At 37.9% G+C, this 16,637-nt stretch overlaps 2 long non-coding RNA genes across 2 annotated transcripts in view; one reads left to right on the plus strand and one right to left on the minus strand.

Annotated features, from left to right (window-relative positions):
- Window positions 1–16,426, minus strand: part of LOC148186295 (uncharacterized) — a 107,188-nt gene extending 90,762 nt beyond the window's left edge. The window contains exons 1-2 of the long non-coding RNA XR_015774923.1: window positions 16,338–16,426; window positions 14,804–14,865 (exon numbers count right to left, since the gene is read on the minus strand). This is a non-coding gene — a long non-coding RNA (uncharacterized LOC148186295). The remainder of the gene's footprint in view (window positions 1–14,803; window positions 14,866–16,337) is intronic.
- Window positions 952–4,078, plus strand: LOC121958913 (uncharacterized). The gene is made up of 3 exons (XR_006106873.2): window positions 952–1,099; window positions 2,218–2,483; window positions 2,779–4,078. It is a non-coding gene; the product is annotated as an uncharacterized LOC121958913 (long non-coding RNA).
- Window positions 16,427–16,637: the final 211 nt, after the last annotated feature.

Raw genomic sequence — 16,637 nt, forward strand, 5'->3', positions numbered from 1 at the left:
GCTTCCCTAAATTGCTTTTCTCGATTCATCATTGTTCATCATGTAATGAAATGTGCAGCCTAATCAATTAATTATCCAGTGTAATTATTTATTAAAGCTTGATTGCATTTCCTCAGCAACGCTGAAGAAGCACACTTGTGAACATATTCTGTCACGCTGCCGAAGGAGAAATGTATGAGTTACCGGCTCCTAAAAGACAATATTACTGCATGTGTGGAGATGAATTAATTAGAGGAATTATGCAAATTAAATGTTGAAATTTCTCTCCACACATCAGCTAAGTCTATCTGTCAATCTGTCTATCTACGTAAAGCAAATTAATATTTCTGACCATAAAAATGTGAGTATTCATATAAATATTTAAAAACCTTAATTTTTCTAAATTAGATACATAATTATTTATAGGTCACCTTTTAAACTTTCCGATATTTTGTGTCTTGAGTGGCCAAAGTTTTCAATAACGAGTTAAAAGCTCAGGTTTCCTCCCATTCTGAACAAAATGTTTCCAACAGTTGTTTCTGCTGTTGCTACAGTCTGAAATCCTGATGTGCAACATTTCTGCTGCAAGTGTTAACATTTCATAGCTTATAATGTTGAGAGAAGCTATATGCTAATGTAAGGGAAACATGTAAACTAATTTTTTATTTGTTTGGGTTATTTTGTTCATGTTATTTGTTTTGCTCATTTTTAGGTAATGTTTTTTGTACTTTTTTTTTAACCAATTTCTCTGTCATTCTTCTTAAGTTGCTCATTGCCTTCTTCCAATGTTTTTGAGCAAAATAAAGCAAATTTGACCAGGTTTCGAAGGGTTATTTTTCTCGGAGCAAACATCTTTTCCACACTTGCACTGCTCATTGCACCCTCAAGACAGATTGGCTTGTTTGCTGTAAATAAAATCTTTCCCATCAGGGCAGTCCACTTGGTCAAACCTGTTAAACCTGATGACACGCCTGTTCTGTTCATGTGAGCCGAGGCTGACACAAAGAGCAACACCCTGCTGTTCATAACAGCATGTGAGCGTCTGAAAGGTGAAGGTGTTCACTCCTCCACAAAAAGAAAAGATTCAAACCGACAAGAGAGGGGACTCTGAAAGCAAAGGGTAAGACCGCTACTCGTTTTTCTCTACTCTTAATGGCCGCCTCGCACTTCCTTTCCGAGTCGCTTTCATGGCCAGGGAGGCTGATGGAATTTCATTACTTATGATTGAAAACCAATGGAGTTTTGAAAGCAGAATGAGATGGAAAGGTGCACTCAAAATGCCAGTATACCCTCCAGATGCCAGCAATCTAATTTACTGTCGGCGGTAATAAATGATGGAGCCACCGGATGGCACAGATAAGATGTTATTTCACCATCAGGGTTATCACTTAATATCTGATAATGTCTTTTGGGAGCAATTGTATCCGACAGTTAAAACAGGGGGCCTCAACTCCTGGCGCGAGGAATGATCATCAGTGTGGAAGACTTGTTAATCTGTCAAATCAATGTGACTTCACTCAATAAAGTGTTCATAAAGCGACTTAAGTTTAGTTAATGATTCACACTTCGCACAAGATAATTTCTCTTTAATGAAACTGAGCAGTTCTGCACATAGTATGTTCTGTCCTCTGTTATTCTAAAAGGAGAAATCCACGTTTAGATCAAACAGCTTTATCGCGCAGATTCATCTGGGTCAGTCTACTAGAATTGATGTCCCATTTAGATTCTGTTACTGTGATTATACAATGGCCTACATTTTAACCCTTCAATGTCCTAACCAATTAAAGGAGCAATGGAATTATTTTTTCTTTGTAGTTTTTTTTTTAATTTGCTTGGTGCTATAATTACAAAAGTTGTAATGTGCTCTACCAAACGGTTGAGCCGGACGTTACAGGGTTAAGAGAGTGTCTGAAGCAGGAATGTGACTTGGTTAGTTGCAAACACTCCTAAAACCAAAGTGAGATGAAAACAAAACAGACTCATAAACGTAATGAACAAAGCTTGACTCATAGCATTCAGTGATGTAGCCAGAGCTGCCAAGTCTCAAAAAAACAACAAAATCACTGCACTATGACATTTTAGACATCAGATGTTGGTATTGTAAACAACGTCTGTATTGTGAAGCCTGAGAGCGTGGGAGTCCACACATATGTGGTTCATATTACTCCCTGTGAAAACTCTGCTATAGCGAGAAGCTGGCACACGTGCAGTATCACATTCCTGCCATTGTCTTCACAGATCTGATCCATTCATCCTCAACCCACTTACTGAAAAAAAAAGCATCATGGGAAGAGGTGAGAGCGAGGACTGGAGTGAAAAGCACACGGACACGAGGCAAACTCAACCTCAGAGGTACGAAGAGACGCAGAGTAAACGCTCGGGGAGCAAATGTCCAACGTGCTGCCTAAAGACCAGGGACTGTCTGATGAGTCCAGAGTGCAGCAGGGCGCTTCAGATCTCCAGCGTTGTCGCCATGTGTGGGATGTGCCTCAGATGGTTCATATGTAAGTCTCAATCGCATCTAAAATCCTTATATAACTGCTTGGCCATTACTTGCTCTGATGTCTAACAAAAAAGGGAAAGCAATTTCTGGCTTAGATGAGTAATAATCTATGCAAACACAAATATATAACCCTGACATTTTAAGAGGTGGATATGCATCAATGTTTGTCTTTCTATTTGTGTACATATACTGCAATTAAAATGCCACTGAAGTGGAAATAATTCTCCCTTCAAAAAATGTCACTCTGTGAATTTGCATTTGTTATATTATTATTTTATTCTTCTTTTTGATGACAGAGCCTAACCTTGGATGTCAGGACCAGCTTTTCTATGCCGTGTTGATTCTCAGCATCCTGCAGCACCTTTCATGAGAGTCATGCCATAGGATTTTCTTTGACTTGGAGATGGAAAATAATCATTTTAAAGTTTTAGCTTTTTGGCACATTTGCTAAAACTGTCACCATATTTTGGAGGACAACAGATGTGAACAAAATCATGCCTGTCCTCCTCTTCCTTCTGCTTCAACAGCATTTTCTAGAATCACAGCAGCTCTCAGAAAACAACCATTCAGAGCCAAGGAGTCTCTAACGCTGTTGTCATGGATGGATTACCGAACAGGCCAACTGGACACAGGCTGAGGGGCCCAAAGTGTCAGGGCCCCCCTGGCCATCACTTCCAAAAATATTACTCTTGTTACGACTAAGAAGAGACACAAAAAGATCATGAAGAGATGCTAAAGAACAAAAAGTTGCAAAAGAAACAAAACAGAAAGAGACAAAAAGAGACCAAAATAAAAGAAAAAAAATAACTTCAGAGACACACAAACGCCACAGCAAAAGATACAAAATTGTCTCCAAGAGCCACAAAACAATAACAGAGAGACACAAAGTGACCTAAAAAGGAAAGACATAAATCTAACTCAAAAGAAATGAAAAAATAAAAAAGAGGTAGAAAGCGAAAACCTCAAAGAGACACAAAACAACACAATTGGGCCCTGGGCATGGATGTGCAGAAGCCCCCACCACCTCTCCTATACAGGAGCCAAACACACTGGCTTTGTGGTGGTTTACCTCTTTTTTTGTTGTTTTGCATCTGTTTGTTTACATCATTTTGTAGTTTGTGTCTCTTTCTGGTCATTTTGTGTCTCTTTTTGATTGTGTATGGTGTTATTTTGTGTCTTTTTTTGTCTCCTTCTGATTGTACAGCTGGTTGGCGTGTTTTGTTTCAGCTCGATTGTTTCCAACATGTGGCTGAGTCACAAACGTTCTAATTTTACTGCTAAACAGAACACTAAAAGATGATTCTGAAAAATTTAAGGTGAGAAATAGACAATGCAGTAACAGAATCCCGATTCATATTTGATCATCGAGGCCTAGTTTAACAATTCATGCAGGTCATAAGCAGTGATTGACAGCTGCATTACAGCACTGGTTCCCCACCCTGAAACATCAGGTCTGACACCTATTAAGGGTCGCCAAAACTTCACGGGGGTCGTGACCCCTTTTTTAATATTAAGGCGTGTGTTGCATGTGTCACTTCTGTGAAGAAAAATACATTAAATTGTTATTTAAGTTTAGGTCACCATTGATTGACTTATCAGCCTCCTCCTGCATCAGAGAAGTACGCAGTTTAAACAAACAGGAGAGGTAATGGAACAATGCTCAGGCATGAATTTGTCATAAAATAAGCCTATTATGTACATATGAATGACAAAAATTTAAAAAATACAGACTACAAAGAGAAAACCAAACAAAAAGTTCCTTAAAATATCAGAATAACTTATCTCTAGTGCAATTTTCATAAGAAATCATCTCAAAACTCATACAATTAGCTTGTTTTTCAAAAACCTTTTGCATTTATAGTGTTTACTATTTGGGTTAATTGTATAGTTCATTGGTTGTTCTGTATTGTTACGGCTATGGACTGACTATAATATGAAATATCTTTAAAATATATCACTTAGTCCGGGGTTGTCAGTTTACTCGATGATAGAAAAGGGGTCCAAGTTGGGAAACAGTGAGGTAGAGACTCCTTGGCTCTGATTGGTTGGTTTTGCTCTCGCGCTATTAGGCTATTTAAAGCACCACAAGTAAAAGAGAATTTTTTTTCACAGATTGTCTCATTAGTCATCATGATATGATGTGTTAAGTTGTGTGCGTTAGCGCTAGTTAATCTGTTTACCGGTCTCTCTGCAGCTAATCTTGCAAACTGCTGGACCAATCAGCCTAATATGTGTCGTGTATATTTGTGACTATGCTCAGGGACTTCTTATGGTTGCGTTGATTCAAAATTGTTAAAAAAAATGTTTTATAGACTGTTTGATACTGTCACTAACCGCTGACTCCTGTAAATATATGCACATATAAAGACAATTTTAGCAAATACAACAAGAAGCTTATTTCAACAGCTATAGTTCATTCTGGAGTTATATATTTAACATACTGTCTGTATATAAAACAATCTGCAAATCATTGATCATTGATAATGAAATCAATCATTGATAATGAATGAATGTATAAATGTCATTAAAATAATTCAACATTTCACCAATCTAGATGTTTATATGTATTTATAAGTGAACTTGACGATGTTTGGAGGAATGTATACTACAGTGCATCCCAACATCCTCTAAAAACACCCTTAAGATGACCAGATGGTAGGGAAAAACTCAGGAAAAACGTTAAATAAATGTTTCAGTAACATCAAGGACAAAAGTGTATCTGATACGGCCCAACTAATGATAGAGACGTGTAATTAATTAGCAGCATGATGCAAGTATATAGCATCCTTTGCTGTCAGCGCCTGAGGTCATTTGGAAGAGTGAATTCAATTATTTTCCAATGCGGGTTCCCCAGGCTTTGACACTGCTGTGTGAAAACCAGGACTGGGAGACATCTGATCACCCTACAGCGCCGGCGGTGGGTCTAAGGTGTCTCGCCTTTTGTACGAATCTATAGAGCGTAGGTGGACAGCAAGGGTCGAGCCATTGTGTGAACAATTCGCTACATTATGGGAAGAGAGATCTTGTGCCTGGAAACTTGAAAGAAATTCTCAGCCAACATGCTGCTGCGATCTCAGGTGCAAATTCATTTCTGCGTTGGCATCTGTGTTCCTGGTAAAGAATGAGCAGCAGCAGGTTGTTAGGAAAGTTTTCTTATATTTGAGATGCAGAGAAAAGACATCTCTGACCCTGAGGGTGAAAAAAAAGAGTAAAAAAGAGTACTCTGAGGATCTGAGTTCTCCCTTTGAATTTGAGGATGCACAGTTCAGGTGTAACAAAACCATCACACGCTGGGGTTTGATTATTTCTGGGGGGGATTTCTGTGTTTACTTTTGTTCAGAGACATTAGGAGACTGCTTGCCCCGACTCATATGCTGTTCCATATGAGTTTCCAGAATCTCTACAATGAAGGTTGCAGGTGAAAAGTTCAGCAGAGTAGCTGTGTGCATATACAACCTGTTTTGAGGCCAGGTGCCAGATAAAACTACATATTTGTGTAACAAAGAAAATAAATATCCACACATTGGCTCCTCCAGCGTGAGACATTTTGGATTTATTTCCTCAATACCGTGTCCCCTAATGGTTTAAATGAGGAATTTGATATTAAAACATGTTGTTATATTCTTTATTTTGCACGTTTTTATATAATTTTTTTGTTTGGTTGTTTTTTTTGTACCTAAAAAATTACTTCCCAGCACCCTAACTATTCTGTATTTATAAGGGGGTAAAATATATCACAATCAAACTCCCTCACTTGATTACTTACGTTAATGCAACAAGTTTTCTGAAATGTTATATTTAAATATGCATTCATTTAAATATCAAATTAAATATGCACAAATTAGGTTACATATTCAGAAAATTAATCTGAACATTGGATAAATGTTTTTATTGCCATATTACTATTAAAGGGTAAGGGGGACTTTTTTCACTATTTAAATAAGAAAATACTGTCTACAGCTAATAAATAATCAATTTTTCTGCAGGCTTTTAGTACTAAAATAATTTATAAATCAGACTATGAATGATACATAAATGAACCCCTCTCTAAAAACCTTGAGAATATAGACAGGAATCAAACTTTAAGGCTGGTGCATGTAAGTGAGATGGAGATTTCTGGCTCAGACTATGAGAAAAACAAATATTTTTGAGAGTGGCCTTAAAAGATATGTAGTGTAAAATTGCAAACATTTTAAAACCAAAAATAAGAGGGGAAATATTTTAACCAAAATATATCATTATGAAGCTTCCTACTTACTAGTTACTAGTTTTCAGGATGTTTTTGTTTAAATATGCAAATAATTATTTTAACATGTGCCAGTTTTTCATACATTTCCAGTGTAGAAATCTGAACATTGGATAAACAAGGTAAAATTTGTCAGAAGTATTACAGGGAATTTTTGATATCTTTTTTAACATCCCATGAATCAGAAAAAACTGTCAACTGTCATAAATAATACATTTTTAGTTTTTATGAATAACATGTTACATAAATCAGTCTATGAATGATACATGAACAAACCCCTCTGTAACAACCTTCAGAATAAAGATAAGAATAAACTGAAAAGTTTGGTGTATATAAGTTCTACTGAGGTGAAGATTTCTGCTTCAGAGAATCAGAAAAAAAAAATATTTTTGAGAAAATGAAAAACATTTTTAAGACAACAATTAGATACCTGATAGACATCAACATAAAACTTCCCCAGCTGACTATTAACATTTAGATTTTTTGTGGTTTACAAGATTTCTGAAATTTTATGTGTAAATATTCAAACAAGGCATTATCTTATCACTTTAAAAAAAGTACAGAAATCCCAACTAAAACAGACACTAAAACGCACTATTTTAAGAAACTATTTGTCTTTACTTTAAAAAGTTAGTGTAAATAATTCAATCAACTTAGAATTACAGCTTGAACACAAACTTTTTTGAGTTAAATTATTTCTTTTTACAGTGTATGTTTTGGAAATTTCCTTTCCACTAATCTGAAAGAAAAGTAGTGAAAAGTATGGAAGCCCAAAATTTCAAAACTGACCATTACATTAACATAAATAAACAAATAAATAATCTGCGGTGTGTCTCCTATTTATAAAAAATGTAAATACAATTTTACATGATGAAACAAAAGTTTAACAAATCCTCTGGTTTCAACTCTCAAAAGGTAGTTTGGTTTTATCTAATTTTTTGGCTTTTTAGGGACAGCTTGTCTTACCCTTTCCGGCTGAACCAGGCAGAATCACAAAATCTTGTCATAGATAAGCAAGCAGGAAAGTGAAAGTGAGTGCAGAAATTAAAAAAAAAAAAGGTTTGACTCGGCCGTCAATGTTCTTCAGGGACTCCCTGGGGCCAGTGGTGACATTTCAAAAATGACCCGGTGGATAGTGGCTGACTAGAAACTCGGGAGTGCTGGATAATAATGCTTTGATCATCTTGTACTTTCCCAGTTATGCCTTGAATGCAAACTTCCAACACTGTTGAGACACGAGTATTACAGACTAACCAAAGGAAAACAACAAATCCTCTATGTCTCTCCTCTGTTAAAGCTTCAAAAACTCCTGCTATATCATTAGAGCTCAACTGCAGAGCCCTCAACATACACATTTGGTCAATCGCTGTAGAGTGATGCAATGTAATGTTGAGGTCAAAACCCCACAGTTGTCTATCTTCCTTCTTTTCCCTTTTTACATTTTGTGTTTTATTATCTAGCTTCTCTTTCTCTGCATTTCCCTAATTCCCTCTCCCCTCTGTCGCTGCCTCTTGTGTGCCACTGTGTCCGCGCAGGCATCACAATACAGGGGTGACATTTCAAGCAGACAGATTAGGGCCTCTCTCCAATTAATTTTGCTTTCTTTCCCCTGTTAAATACACAATCAACCAAAGGCAAAATGTCAGTGAAACAAACGAGGAGCCGCCATGTGGCTGACAATTACCGCCAAGCACGTCAGAAATGCCAATATGTTAAAGTGGGAGCGGCGTGTGAGATGAATGGGGACAAACGGCACTTTTTGAGGAGGTCTTGTTGCAGCAGCAGTGGAACAGGCATGTGTGTGGGCATCTGACGTTGTTATCTGATGTCGTGATGGACAACACGTGGGGGGGCAAAGGTCAAAGATCCTCAGATGACATCTAACGTGTCCACTAATATCTTCTCTAAACCATAATATTTGCAAGGACCATAATTAGTTTACAGCAGAGGTCATTTGTTATATTACTCCTTATAGTGATTTCTGTCACTCAGTTTAGCTCCATCAAAGGTGCTTTCCAAAAACTACAAAGAAGAGTCTGTAGATCGCAAAACATGAAAATGAGACCGTGTGTTTTAACCCTTTGAAATCTAAACAAATTGGCTTGATTTCTTTTAAAAATACAGGAAGAAGGCAATAGGCTACAAAACAAAAAAATGACCCCCAAAATTAGCAATAAATTAGAAAAACCCTCTGAAAATTATTTATGAAAGAAAAAAAAAGTTCAAAACAGAAGCTATGTGGAGAAAGTGCCTAAAAATTCTAATGATTTTGTAACATAATTTTAAATATGCACATCTGCTGACTGTAAACTTAGTTATTCTTAATAAAGCTTTTTTTCCTTTGACTAATTCTCCAAATCTACTCTTTCTAAATCTACTTTCTAGCAATTTGTGAAACATTTCTCACCAAGTTGTACATTGCATTTTTCCCATATTTTATAAAGAAATCGCATTGATTTGCTCTGGGTTCAAAGTTTTAATAGCTGTGAAAGGCATCTGAAAAGGCTTTATCAAACTGTCGGTCTGTGGTACGCAGTTATTTAAACACCATCATCAGCTAGCTCAGCCCCCGTGACTGCCTGCACAAAAAGTCTGACACTGAGGGCACAGATTCACAGTAACTGAAAAAACCCCGGGTGATTTATAAATAGAGAGGCACAGTAGGGGTTAACTCGTTACCTGAGAGGATACGGTGAATAGAGAGGACAGTTACTGGGTCATAAGTTGCCTTCTTACATGACTTACTTACTTATTTCACGCAGGGACGTTGTCTCTTATCCCTTGTCAAACAATCTTATGTGCCTATTGCGCCTTCTCGTCAGCTTGCATTGGAACATCTTGTCATTTTTTGGAAAAGCTAGCAAATTATGACCTAAAAAGTTGTTTACTATCCAAACTTTGCCATAGCTCCAGGCGTTAACCTACAGTAGACTTCAAGCATAACTGTAATTTCAGACATGAATTTTTATTGTGTGTGATCAATTTACGAAGGTAGACTTGGATTTTTGCTCCTTGTACTGCTGGTATAGCTGCAACCCTGACCAGACTTTTCTGCAGATTTTCAAAGACTTCCACCAGACTGCTGTTTAATTTTTTAAACTGGCCATCATTACATCAACTGGAAAATATGTACCAAGTGCCAAAGTATATTGACACTGAGATGGATTATGTGAAAGCTCCAAGAGGCAAGCAAGATTTTTTTTCATGATGATTTTATGAGTTGTTGTTTTTCTTTTAATTTATGAATAATTTCAGAAAGAAAAAAACTTTGAAAACTGGCCCCCCACCAAAAGAAATCTACCCTTTTTCACAGCGTTTAAAAAAAGTTAGATTTAATCCTGGAAAAATAAAAATTGCTTTAAGAGATGGGGAGAAATAATATTACAAACTAACAACAAACCAAAATCTCCTGTCAGGACTTCCGTAGGACTACACAATGTCCAAAAATCTACTCAGATATGGGGATACTCAATCTTATCAGATATCCTCAATCTACTCAGATATGGGGATCTGATCCAATATCAATGTAGTGTCTTGCATCACTCGTCGCCCAGCTCAAACAGGCTTACAAGGCAGACTGTCATATCCCATGCACATGGGTGTGAGACCAGATTTACAAATTATGAGGTATACAAAACATGAATATTCTGTATCCCTTCATACTTGACTGCTGTCAAATTATGAATCATTAAGTATTAATCATTTTACTAATTTTCCCAGCTTTAAAAACATGAAAAAAGTTTCACCACAGATGAAATATAATAACCTGAGAAAAATGTATCCTGAAAAACCTGTTTATTCAATGTAGGAAAGACCAAACTGATATAAACCCTCCCATCTACCCTGTAGTAAGTCAGCAAACGCATTATTCCTCTGAAATAACACCAGCACCCATTAAAAGAAAGAAGCAACCACAGTACTGTAACTTGTTACTGTTTAACACGACCTCATACTCTCAAACTTCTGCAGGTCAAATGGCACACAGTCTGTGTTTGAAGGGCAAACACAGAAAAATGCACACATCATGTGCAAATCGGTCAGACTTGCCAATTTGCCAAATACAAATATCAAATTGGCAGCAGAAGCCAGGTTGTGAGTGTAAGGCAGGGGCAAAGGGACTTTGGTCTTTCTATGCATATTATTGTATTATTGTCCACAGATAACTCTCTGTGGACAAAAACGTTGAATGTTGAAGAAGAACCAAATTGACTTCAACAAGAGTATTGAGGTTGAGCAGGATTTCAATCTGTTCCTGTTGTGAACACGCTCCGGCCCTCACCCAATACTGCCAAGTCCATCTGTTGCCCCCTCTCTGAGCCATCCACATCTCGCCACCACATACTTCACAAGGCTAAACGTGCAGAACCTTGGTGGAGCGGCTCCACCTGCTTCCTCCCAACCCCGAGGGAGACAAGGTAAGAATGGAGGAAACCCAGTCAGGTGTGCAGCCAGCGGGCTGCATCCTGTTTGTCTGGGTGGAGAAACAGAAATCCTCCTCGCTCGTCGAAATCATTTTAATCACCTTCTTTTGCCAAGATGCACAGCCGGCCCTGCCTGTGATTGACTTGGCCAACAGCCAGCCTCAATACAATTTGTTGCATAAATGCTAAATCGATGGGTCATTACACTAATGAAATGACATGACAGAGGGACATGATACTGTAGAGAATCAAGGTTCTTCATAGCTTCTGGCCATGGTCGGGTGCCAAGACTCTGAAATGTTTTAGATATGCTAAATGAGTGAAATTCCTGGAAAGTGATGGTAAAAATGGCCTTGAGTCCAGCCTGTGGCAATTTCTCGGTCTTTTAATGTGTATGTCTCTCCACACTTGCACACACTATGACTAAACTAACCATTTTTGGACTGATTCCTAGTTTACCTTCCCATGAAAGCCCACGTTAACATCTGTTTTCATGGTCGAGAAATGCCAAATCACTTGACGAAGTCCAACTCTCAGGGAAAGAATACAGATTATATGATGAACTAGATATATCGCCTTGCATTTGTACGCCTCTGCGATCCAGTCAAGTTGCACTTACAGTTTAATTCCATATCTGTGAAACATGGTTGCTTTACACACATCTCCCCCCGTCTCATGTTCATGAGAATTAATCAAACAAAAGGTCATAGTGACCTTGACCTTCAACCACAACAATCTAATGAATTCACTCAAATATAAATTAACATTTGTGCCAAATATAAAAATAAAAAAAAAACCTAAGATGTTCTTGAGAAATCACATTCATGAGAATAAGATGGATGCATGGTCAGAGTGACCTTGACCTTTGACCACCAAACTCTTGTTTATTCATTGTTAAGTCCAAGTGGACATTTGTGCCAAATTTGAGGAAATTCCCTAGAGGTGTTCTTACAATATCACATTCACAAGACTAAGACGAAAGAGGTAACAGTCACCTTAACCTTTGACCACCAAACTCTAATCAGTTCATCGTTGAGTTCAAGTTGACATTTGAGCCAAATTTAAAGAAATTCCCTCTAGGCGTTCTTGAGATGATATCCCATTCTCGAGAATGGGACAGCCCAATAACACAATGCCTCTGGCCACAGCTGTCACTGGTGTGGAGGCATAAAAATGTCTTTTAATGTTGATTCCAACTGTGGAAGAGTAAAACAAAGCCTGCGGCATCTTGGTAGTAGACTCTGGCTGTCCAGTCAAATATGTCCAGACTTTAATTCATCCTACAGAGTCACAACTCACTTCTTCCAAAGAACCTTGAAGACCTGCTCAGACTCTGTCTGCAACTTTTTTTTGTTTTTCTATATACCTTTTACTGCCACCTTGATGATGAAAGGGGTAAAAAAAAAAAAGTGATAAAAATGTTCAGATATTCACTGTTTGTCTGTGTGTGTGTGTGTGTGTGTGTGTGTGTGTGTGTGTGTGTGTGTGTGTGTGTTGAACCCGTGTTTGTGTACGTTGTCGAGAGGGAGAGATGAGAGTGGGGGACTGTGACAGAGAAAGAGAATGAGACAGAGGAAGAGATGAGATTTGTGATCTCATCTGTTCACCCGGGGCCTCTCTCCAGAGCGGCCTTTTACTGTCGTCAATCATCTCCATGGAGACATCTTAAACTCAGATGGATGGGAAGCTCTGATGCATTTCAAACATGCCTGTGATACACACTCAGAGAGATTGTGGATGGAAGCCACTCACCTTGTGTTGGGCCTGATTACAGTCCCAAAGAACACTTGGATCTCTTGTTAAAGCAACTGAGAACCATACTGGTCACTGGCAAGGCTAATAACCAGTGGACTGGTAAAATAGGCCTTTAGTACAATACAAGGGAGAAAGGACAGAAAATAATAATGTCTGCTGTATTCTTAAGTGTCCCTGTTGGTAAAGTATGCCCAATTTCAGAGGTCTGAATGCATCTCCGCCAAGCAGTCAAGTGACCATTGAAAATATTGCGGGCTTCCATGTCTGGATTTGCAATCTGCATGTATTATCTTGATGTTTTGTCTTTTGTCTTGTATTTTTTTATCATTCATTTATTTTCTTGGGTAACTGTGCACCTCAACAGTATCCTAACCTTTGCTGATACAACCTATGAGAGAAGCCGGCTGAGCCTGTTCCATTACATGGTAGATGTGAAGCTACAGCCAGAAGAATGCTGACAACAAGAGGATGTGGCTAAATAAAAATGCCAAGATAGTCTTTAAAATTACTTCCGAAAAATTAACAGATTTTTGTCACAGTTTTATTCAGGTAATTTCTTTTTTGTATCTTGCTTATACTGTTAATTTATGTCTTACTTGTTTCATTATTTTGCTTCAATATATTGTCTTCATATAATATTTATTAGGGGTTCACCCAATGGCTGAAAGCCTATTGTTTTTGTGCTGAATCACCATCACAATTAAACAATTATTATTTTATTTATTGTTGTTATCAGAAATGGTTCTGCAAATTCCTAGATGGTACATTGCAGGCACATGAAATTTTCACTAGTGCTGGTGTGCAATTCCTGCTCAACAAATATTAACCCTGTCAGCCGGATGGTGACGTTGTAGTTTAGGCCCAAAAATGCAATAATGAAAAGGCCACAATCTGAGATGGATTGCAGAACAGGCTCACTGGTCACAGGCCCAATTATCAGGGGTCCCACTGGCATTCACATTCAAAATGTCACTAAAATTAACACATACCGACCAACCCACACTGTCTTTACATGTGAGAGGGTGTCAGACTTTAGTCTTTCTAAAGTATTTCGAAAGTCTTCTATGATATGGCAGGCATTAAAAAGTGAGGCATAATGCTTCAGAAAGCAGACACTGCCAGATGTACCTACTTTAAAGGAAGAACAATACAATGCAGGATGAGTGGACCATTGTGTCAGAAACTCTTGAATAATGTACAAAATGTAGACTCTAATGCAATGCACCGCTTTAGATGGATGCACCGGCAAAGTGGACGGGTGATGAAAAATCTATATTCTATAGGGAGGGGAGAGGAGCTGCTTTACTGTCTGTTTGGCAGATAACTCTCGGAGATGCCCTTGTCTGCCTCTCACCAAGAACAAGGTCTGTGTGCCTTGCATTCTCCCCTTCCAGCAAACAAACAAAGCTGATGTAATCCTCAGCTTCCTTAAAGCCCGATCAGAGCGCGTCAGGGTCAGTGGGACCAGACAGGAGAAATACGCGCGGCGTATCATTAGCGTCACAATGGCTCTCTGCAGGATTAGCCGGGGCTGCTTTCACTGCATTTTCACAGCCAGGACCAACTTTAACACCCAGCTTTGTTCCTCACTCAGGGGATGTGGGAAGGAGAATTCGATGCACTGTCCTCCTGTTTTTTCCTGGAATTTTATGAGAACTTCAACAAGTCTTGTCTTTTGGCTGACGGCCTTTACAGCACTTACTTTGTCAGCATAATTCACTGCCATTAGAACAGGCGATATAAAAGGGCACCCAAGGCTAATTCTAGAGGACAAGAAGTGCTTTCACTCAATCTTTTTTACGGAGACAAAAAAGAACCATGAAGTCCCAAAGAGCATCCTGGGTTGGTGCAACAAACGAAATGTAGGGATTTCTATAGTAAGAAAAAGAAAAAACTTACCTCTTCTCTTGTTTTCAGTCGCTGTCTTGAGAGTAGACGGCTGTCATTGATGGGAGCTTTTTCTGAAAGTCAGTCATTAAGAAAGTGTGAGTGGCAGCACGGAAAAACTGTGATGTCTTTTAGTCTCTGTGCACTGTGTGCTTCAAAAGATATCATTTAACTTTATGTTTAAATTAGGACTGCTCTTCGAAATATGCGATCTGACATTATAATTTTAATTTATCGGGGTTAGGTTTTCATTTAAAATATAATGGGCTAAAGTACAGAGCTTCAACATTTATTATAAAAAGCGTAGATCTGTCATCACACTTTCTGAACGCACTGTACATGCTCATGCAACATACATCAAAGTCTTGTCACAAAACCTGAATGCATAAAAAAAAACCCAACAGATTTGAGATAGAGAAATTCAACAAGCTCTTCCCTGGCTACAGAAGTTAACACTTTTTAAAGACAACAGGAGACATCAGGGGCACTTCAAGGATTTAAAGACATTAGGGGCTTAGCCTGAACAAATTCTTAGATACTCTGGCACCTTATTTACCATGAAAAACATTATGTACTTTATTTAGGAATTGTGATGTTAAAGAAGTTGCTAGTAATTAGCACTGGGTAGATACAGACTACTTAAAAAGTAGTACATCTAGTCAAGTATTAGTATGGACAGATTGACAAATAATTAAATCCAGGGCCTTTTATCAATATTAGGGACTGTTTATTATTTATTCATTAAACCTCTTTGGCTTTTTTTCCCCCTTCACAATTTTTGGAGATTTTTATAAACTTTTGGCATTTTGGCTTTAAAGTTATTTGGCATTTTTTTTCCACTAAATATTTTTCCCAGATTTTTTTTTCCCTTTAAAAATTTTGGGGGATTTTTAAATAGAACGTACCCTCCAATCCTACAGGCTCGCAAAAATAAAAATCAAACATTTAATATATTATATTAAATATATTAAATATTAACAAACATTCAGGGAAGAAGCCTTGGATGCCCGCGCTTAATGTCTCCACTGGTAAACACCACACACAAACCTTGTCTTAAAATATTGTGTAAATCAAAAAGCAGTTCAGATTGCACCAACATGGTGGTTTCACAAACTCCCTTTCTCCAAGATCAATTGTTTGCTTGATATAAAGGCAAGCTGTACCGGATGAAATTGCGACGTAAAAAGAGTGATTCGCGTCAGAAGTGTGTGTGTGTGTGTGTGTGTGTGTGTGTCCAACACTCTTTGAACTGAAGATGAATTCCACTTGAGGTGAAATCTGTTTAAATTCAGCTTCAGAGGCTCACAGCAAAGCGGCATATTAAACATAGCTCGTTAGTTCTTTTTAAATTAGTTTGCCTGTGATGCCCGATATTTATGTGTTGGTTTATTTCAAAATGAATGAAAATGTTTGATCGGCCACATATTTTGGGCAGTTTTAAGATCTTCTAATTTAAAGCAGACACGAGTAACAAATTCTAATTTTAAATGTGAGTTGTTTTGTGTAATTCTGTGTGCAAATGGCTTCTGCTTGACATGAAACATACCGGATGTTTTACATGGGGTGGCCCTCTGAAGTCTTCCAATAAAAGGATCTTGAAAAGGTTCTTCTCTCATTTCTCCAGCAATCTCTGCCTGTTGAAGATATGACATCATAGGGGAATAATTAGAACCGCAACCAAGGTTACTGCTACTTGAGGAGCATCATTTGTTACTTGGTATTGTGAGCTTCACGGTAAGGCGATTTAATGGCTCATGAAGCTAAAAATAAAGATATCCCAAATAAGTGGGACCATCATCGGCCATTAAATCAGACGTGACGCACTAAAAGCTTTTCCAGCAATTAC

The sequence above is a fragment of the Plectropomus leopardus genome, chromosome 19, assembly GCF_026936395.1.
Source record: "Plectropomus leopardus strain MGB_pleo_1.0 chromosome 19, ASM2693639v1, whole genome shotgun sequence".
NCBI classification, from domain to species: domain Eukaryota; kingdom Metazoa; phylum Chordata; class Actinopteri; order Perciformes; family Serranidae; genus Plectropomus; species Plectropomus leopardus.